Below are 6,000 nucleotides of genomic sequence, written 5' to 3' on the forward strand. Positions count from 1 at the left end.
TTGAGTCCATTATTACCGGAAGGAGCCAGGATGGAGAACATTATTACAGGATGGGGCTAATATTCAGGAAGGAGCTAGTACAGAGGACAGTATTACAGAAAGGAGACAGGAATGGGGACATTGTTACAGGATGGAGGCAAGGACAAATTACATTATTACAGAATGGGGCCATGAAGGGTGTCATTATTACAGGATTTGACCCAGGATAGGGGGACATTATTACAGTATAAGGGGCCAATACAGAATACATTATTACAGGAAGGGGCCAGGATGGAGGACATTATTACAGGTTGGGTGTTATGATGGGGGACATTATTACAGGATAGGGGCAATCATTACACAAAGGGGCTAGTAAAAAGGACATCATTACAGAAAGTAGCCAGGAAGGGGTGCATTATTACAAGGTTGAGGGTAGGACATAGGATATTATTAAAGGATTTGGGCCAGGAAAGGGGACACTATCACAGGATAGGGGCGGGCATGGGGGACATTATTACAGGATAAGGCCTTGACGGGGGACTTTATGACAGGAAGGTGCTAGGACAGAGGACACTATTACAGAAAGGAGCCAGGAAAGGGGACATTATTGCAGGGTGGTGACCATTATTACAGGAAAGAGTCAGGACAAAGGACATTATTACAGGAAAGGGTCACAAGAGATGACATTGTTACAGGATGGGGCCCAGGGCAGTTGAAAATTATTACAGGATGAGGGCCATTGATGCAGAAAGGGGCCTAATACAGGGTACATTACTACTGGAAGGTGTTAAGATGGAGTACATTATTACAAGATGAGGGTCTAGATGGAGGACATTATTAAAGGATGTGGGCTTATTTTACAACATGGGGGCCAGGACAGAGAACATTATTACAGAATAGGGGTCAGAAAAACAAATTACAAAAGAACGGGGCCAGGATGGGGACATTATCACAGGTTGGTGAACAGGATGGAGGACATTACTACATCTGATCAACATGTGGGTGGGGGCCCAGGTCCCAATTTGCATCAGGTCCCATAGGACTATAGTTATGTCACTGTCTACAGGTGAGAGAAAGAAAAAGGAAACTGCTGACGATAAGAGCTTACATTCTATAGAAAAGAGAGAGAGCACCCCACTGACTATAAGAGATTACACTCTACAGGAGAGAACGGACCCTGCGGCCAATAGAGGTAACACTCTACATGAGAGAGAGCGCTTCTCACTGACCATAGCAGCTTTCACTTTACAGGCAAGAGAGAGAGAAAGAAGACCCCGCTGACCGTAACAGCTTACACTCTACAGGAGAGAGAGAACACTGCTGACCATAAGAACTTACCCTCTACAGGAGAGAGAAGACCCTGCTGACCATAAGAGCTTACACTCTACAGGAGAAAAAAAAACCCTGCTGACCATAAGAGCTTACACTCTACAGGAGATTAAATCATGCTGACCATAAGAGCTTACACTCTACAGGAGAAAAAAAACCCTGCTGACCATAAAAGATTACACTCTACAGGAGATAAAACCCTACTGACCATAAGAGCTTACACTCTAGAGGAGAGAGAAGACCCCGCTGACCATAAGAGCTTACACTCTACAGGGGAGAGAGGATCCCGCTGACCATAAGAGCTTAAACTCTACAGGAGAGATGACCCTGCTGACCATAAGAGCTTACTCTCTACAGGAGAGAGATGACCCCACTGGCCATAAGAGCTTGCACAATATAGAAGAAAGAGAGAGATGACTCCACTGACCATAAGAGTTTACGCACCGCAGAAGAGGAAGTATACAGATGACCATAAGAACTTAAAGGGAACCTGACAGCAGGATTGTGCACAGTAATCTGCAGTCAGTGTCAGGTCGGCACCACTATACTAATTAAAATGATACTTTGGTTGAAGAAATCCACCTTGTGGTCGTTGTATAATCTTTATTTTCAGTTTTGAGTTAATGAAATGCTCGTGCTCCGGGGCGGCCTGTGGGGGGTCTTCATGTGGTGCTCTGATTAGGCATTCTTCTGTATGGCTTCTGACAGGTCACTGATCCCTTAGTGACCTGCCCCCTAGATTACATAATGAATATTATACATATCTTGGAAAAAAAAACCTTCTGCAGGCAGGCACCGGCGGCGGCACCTGCGCTGCAGCCTGATCGTATATGTAATATGAAGGGTAACTGAAAAGATATCTGTTGCGCTAACCTTCAAATGGAATGTTACTTATGTGTTGAACAGACAACAGTATAAACAATGTCTGAACAGTATCTTAACGATAAATTCTATAAGTAGCTCAACATAGGTTATATAAACAGATGTACAATGCTGAATCAGCATAAGCATAAACAGTTAGAAGTCAATGAGAAATCGTATGCCTCTGATGATAGATGGTATTTGCAGCAGTAAGATAGATTTTGCTTTTCTTGCATGTCTATATAGTTTCATTAGTAGCCAAGCGTGTTAATATCAGTATAGCAACTAGAGTTACTGTACCTTTAATCAATTGAAAGAACATCCAACGTCCGGAGAAAGATGCAGCTGGCATGACTGTGTTCCGATGTCCGGAGGAAGGTGCAGCTGCAGGCTTGATGGTGAGGCAGCAGGGGCTGAGAAGGATGAGGAGAGCCACATGTGTGGAGCCAGGGGCTCTACGGTGCATACCAGGGAAATCCAAGATGGATGGCGGCACTGGGAGTTGTGTGTCACGGAGGTACAGAAGCCTGAAGATGACAAAAAGTCTAACCAACGCGTTTCGGGGATGCTCAATTCCTTTTCATTTTATATTCAAGGAAAGGCCGTCCTCCTCCCAGAGGATTCCATTATCCTTCAAAAGGGCTGATAGTTGTGAGATGTCTAACACTTATTTCATGGTCTAAGTGAGGTCTATATATGTCTCTATGCATACATCTAAGCATACATGTTCATTTGTTCATAGTATGCAGGAAACATTAATATTTATCGAAAAATTACATATAAAAAATTATTTCATACATTTTAAACATTAAAATACAATATTGTAAAAAAAATGAATAAATAGTTAAAATATAATAAAATATATGAAAATATGAAAACTGAGGAGGTTTGTATGGAGGGGGATTATAGACAGGAGGGGCGAGGGAAAGGGAGGAACGTGTGTATAGGACCTTATTAAAAAGGTGTAAATCATAAAATATTACTGTTTATTAAAAAGCAAATAGTTCTATATCAAATTTTAGTCCTTTTGATGCTAAGCTACCTAATAAAAAAAATCCATTTTGATTCCGCTCTGGACATGCTGATAATATAATCGCCCCCTCTCCAGTGGGTGGGAACTGTTTGGATATCAAAAAATTCTAGGCCTCTGGTGGATTGGTTGTGTGTCCCTTTAAAATGTCTAGATAGTGGGTGCCCTTCAAAACCCTTTTTTATGTTGTTAAGGTGCTCTTTAATTTTTTGCATTAAACTTCTTTTGGTATGTCCCAAGTATATTTTGTCGCATGGGCCCTTTATGATGTATACCATCCCTGTGGAAGACCATGTGATTTTATCTTTAATGCTGTAGATTTCCGTGCCTCCAGAATTTTGAAATACTGCAATGAATTGTATACGGCACTCAGAGTCATTGGAATAGGTGCTCAAGTAGGGTATCCATCCCAAAATCAATATAAGTAAAAAACTTTGCACTCAAAATGTATCGTGTTGATTTTTTCTCCTTCTACTGTGGAGATGGACCCAGTCAAGGTCCAGGCTATTCATGACTGGACTCAGCCCACGTCTGTTAAGAGTCTTCAGAAGTTCTTGGGTTTTGCTAATTTTTACCGTCGTTTCATCGCTAATTTTTCTAGCGTGGTTAAACCTTTGACGGATTTGACCAAGAAGGGTTCTGATGTGACTAATTGGTCTCCTGTGGCCGTGGAGGCCTTTCGGGAGCTGAAGCACCGGTTTTCTTCAGCTCCAGTCTTATGTCAGCCAGATGTCTCTCTCCCCTTCCAGGTCGAGGTTGATGCTTCTGAGATTGGAGCAGACGCTGTTTTGTCGCAGAGAAGCTCTGATGGCTCTGTGATGAAGCCATGTGCTTTCTTTTCAAGAAAATTTTCGCCTGCCGAGCGGAATTATGATGTTGGTAATCGGGAGTTGTTAGCTATGATGTGGGCATTTGAGGAGTGGCGACATTGGCTCGAAGGAGCTAAACATCGTGTGGTGGTCTTGACTGATCACAAAAATCTGATTTACCTCGAATCTGCCAAGCGCCTGAATCCTAGACAGGCTCGTTGGTCGTTGTTTTTCTCCCGTTTCAACTTCGTGGTCTCATACCTGCTTGGTTCAAAGAACGTGAAAGCTGATGCACTTTCTAGGAGTTTTGTGCCTGACTCTCCGGGAGTTTCTGAGCCGGCTGGTATTCTCAGAGAGGGAGTGATTTTGTCTGCCATTTCCCCAGATTTGCGACGAGTGCTGCAGAAATTTCAGGCGGATAGACCTGACCGTTGTCCACCAGAGAGACTGTTTGTCCCGGATAAATGGACCAGCAGAGTTATTTCCGAGGTTCATTCTTCGGTGTTGGCGAGTCATCCTGGGATTTTTGGTACCAGAGATTTGGTGGCTAGGTCCTTCTGGTGGCCTTCCTTGTCGCGGGATGTGCGTTCCTTTGTGCAGTCTTGTGGGATTTGTGCTCGGGCTAAGCCTTGCTGTTCTCGTGCCAGCGGTTTGCTTTTGCCTTTGCCTGTCCCGAAAAGGCCTTGGACGCACATTTCCATGGATTTTATTTCGGATCTTCCAGTATCTCAGAAAATGTCTGTCATCTGGGTGGTGTGTGATCATTTTTCCAAGATGGTCCATTTGCCTAAGTTGCCTTCCTCCTCCGATTTAGTTCCTCTATTTTTTCAGAATGTGGTTCGCTTGCACGGCATTCCTGAAAATATTGTGTCTGATAGAGGATCCCAGTTTGTGTCCAGGTTTCGGCTGACTTTTTGTGCTAAGATGGGCATTGATTTGTCTTTTTCGTCGGCCTTCCATCCTCAGACTAATGGCCAAACCGAGCGAACTAATCAGACGTTGGAAACTTATTTGAGATGTTTTGTTTCTGCTGATCAGGATGATTGGGTGACTTTTTTGCCATTGGCCGAGTTTGCCCTTAATAATCGGGCTAGTTCTGCTACTTTAGTTTCGCCTTTTTTCTGCAATTCTGGTTTCCATCCTCGTTTTTCCTCGGGTCAGGTTGAGCCTTCTGACTGTCCTGGGGTGGATTCTGTGGTGGATAGGTTGCAGCAGATTTGGAACCATGTGGTGGACAATTTGAGGTTGTCACAGGAGAAGGCTCAGCGCTTTGCCAACCGCTGCCGAGGTGTGGGTCCCCGACTTCGTGTTGGGGATTTGGTGTGGCTGTCTTCTCGGTATGTTCCTATGAAGGTCTCCTCTCCTAAATTCAAGCCTCGCTTCATTGGTCCTTATAAGATCTTGGAAATCCTTAACCCGGTGTCTTTTCGTTTGGATCTCCCGGCATCGTTTGCCATTCATAATGTGTTCCATAGGTCTTTGTTGCGGAGTTATGTGGTACCTGTAGTTCCTTCTGTTGAGCCTCCTGCTCCGGTGCTGGTCGAGGGCGAATTGGAGTACGTGGTGGAGAAGATTTTGGATTCTCGTATCTCTAGACGGAGGCTTCAGTATTTGGTTAAGTGGAAGGGCTATGGTCAGGAGGATAATTCCTGGGTTGTCGCCTCTGATGTTCATGCGGCCGATTTGGTTCGTGCCTTCCACACGGCTCATCCTGATCGCCCTGGGGGTCTTGATGAGGGTTCGGTGACCCCTCCTCAAGGGGGGGTACTGTTGTGAACTCTATTTTTGGGCTCCCTCTAGTGGTCACAAGCGGTACTGTGTAGTGTTGTCTTTCTGCAGGTTGGCTGCATCAGCTGGTTCGTTATCCTTGGTTGGTTTCCTATTTAGCTCACCTGGATACTCAGTTCCTTGCCTGCTATCAATGTATTCAGTGCTCTCCAGATTCCTTGTGACTACCTTGCTCCCAGTCTCTCCAAGACAAGCTAAGTTTTT

The sequence above is a fragment of the Ranitomeya variabilis genome, chromosome 3 (genome assembly GCF_051348905.1).
Source record: "Ranitomeya variabilis isolate aRanVar5 chromosome 3, aRanVar5.hap1, whole genome shotgun sequence".
Lineage (NCBI taxonomy): Eukaryota > Metazoa > Chordata > Amphibia > Anura > Dendrobatidae > Ranitomeya > Ranitomeya variabilis.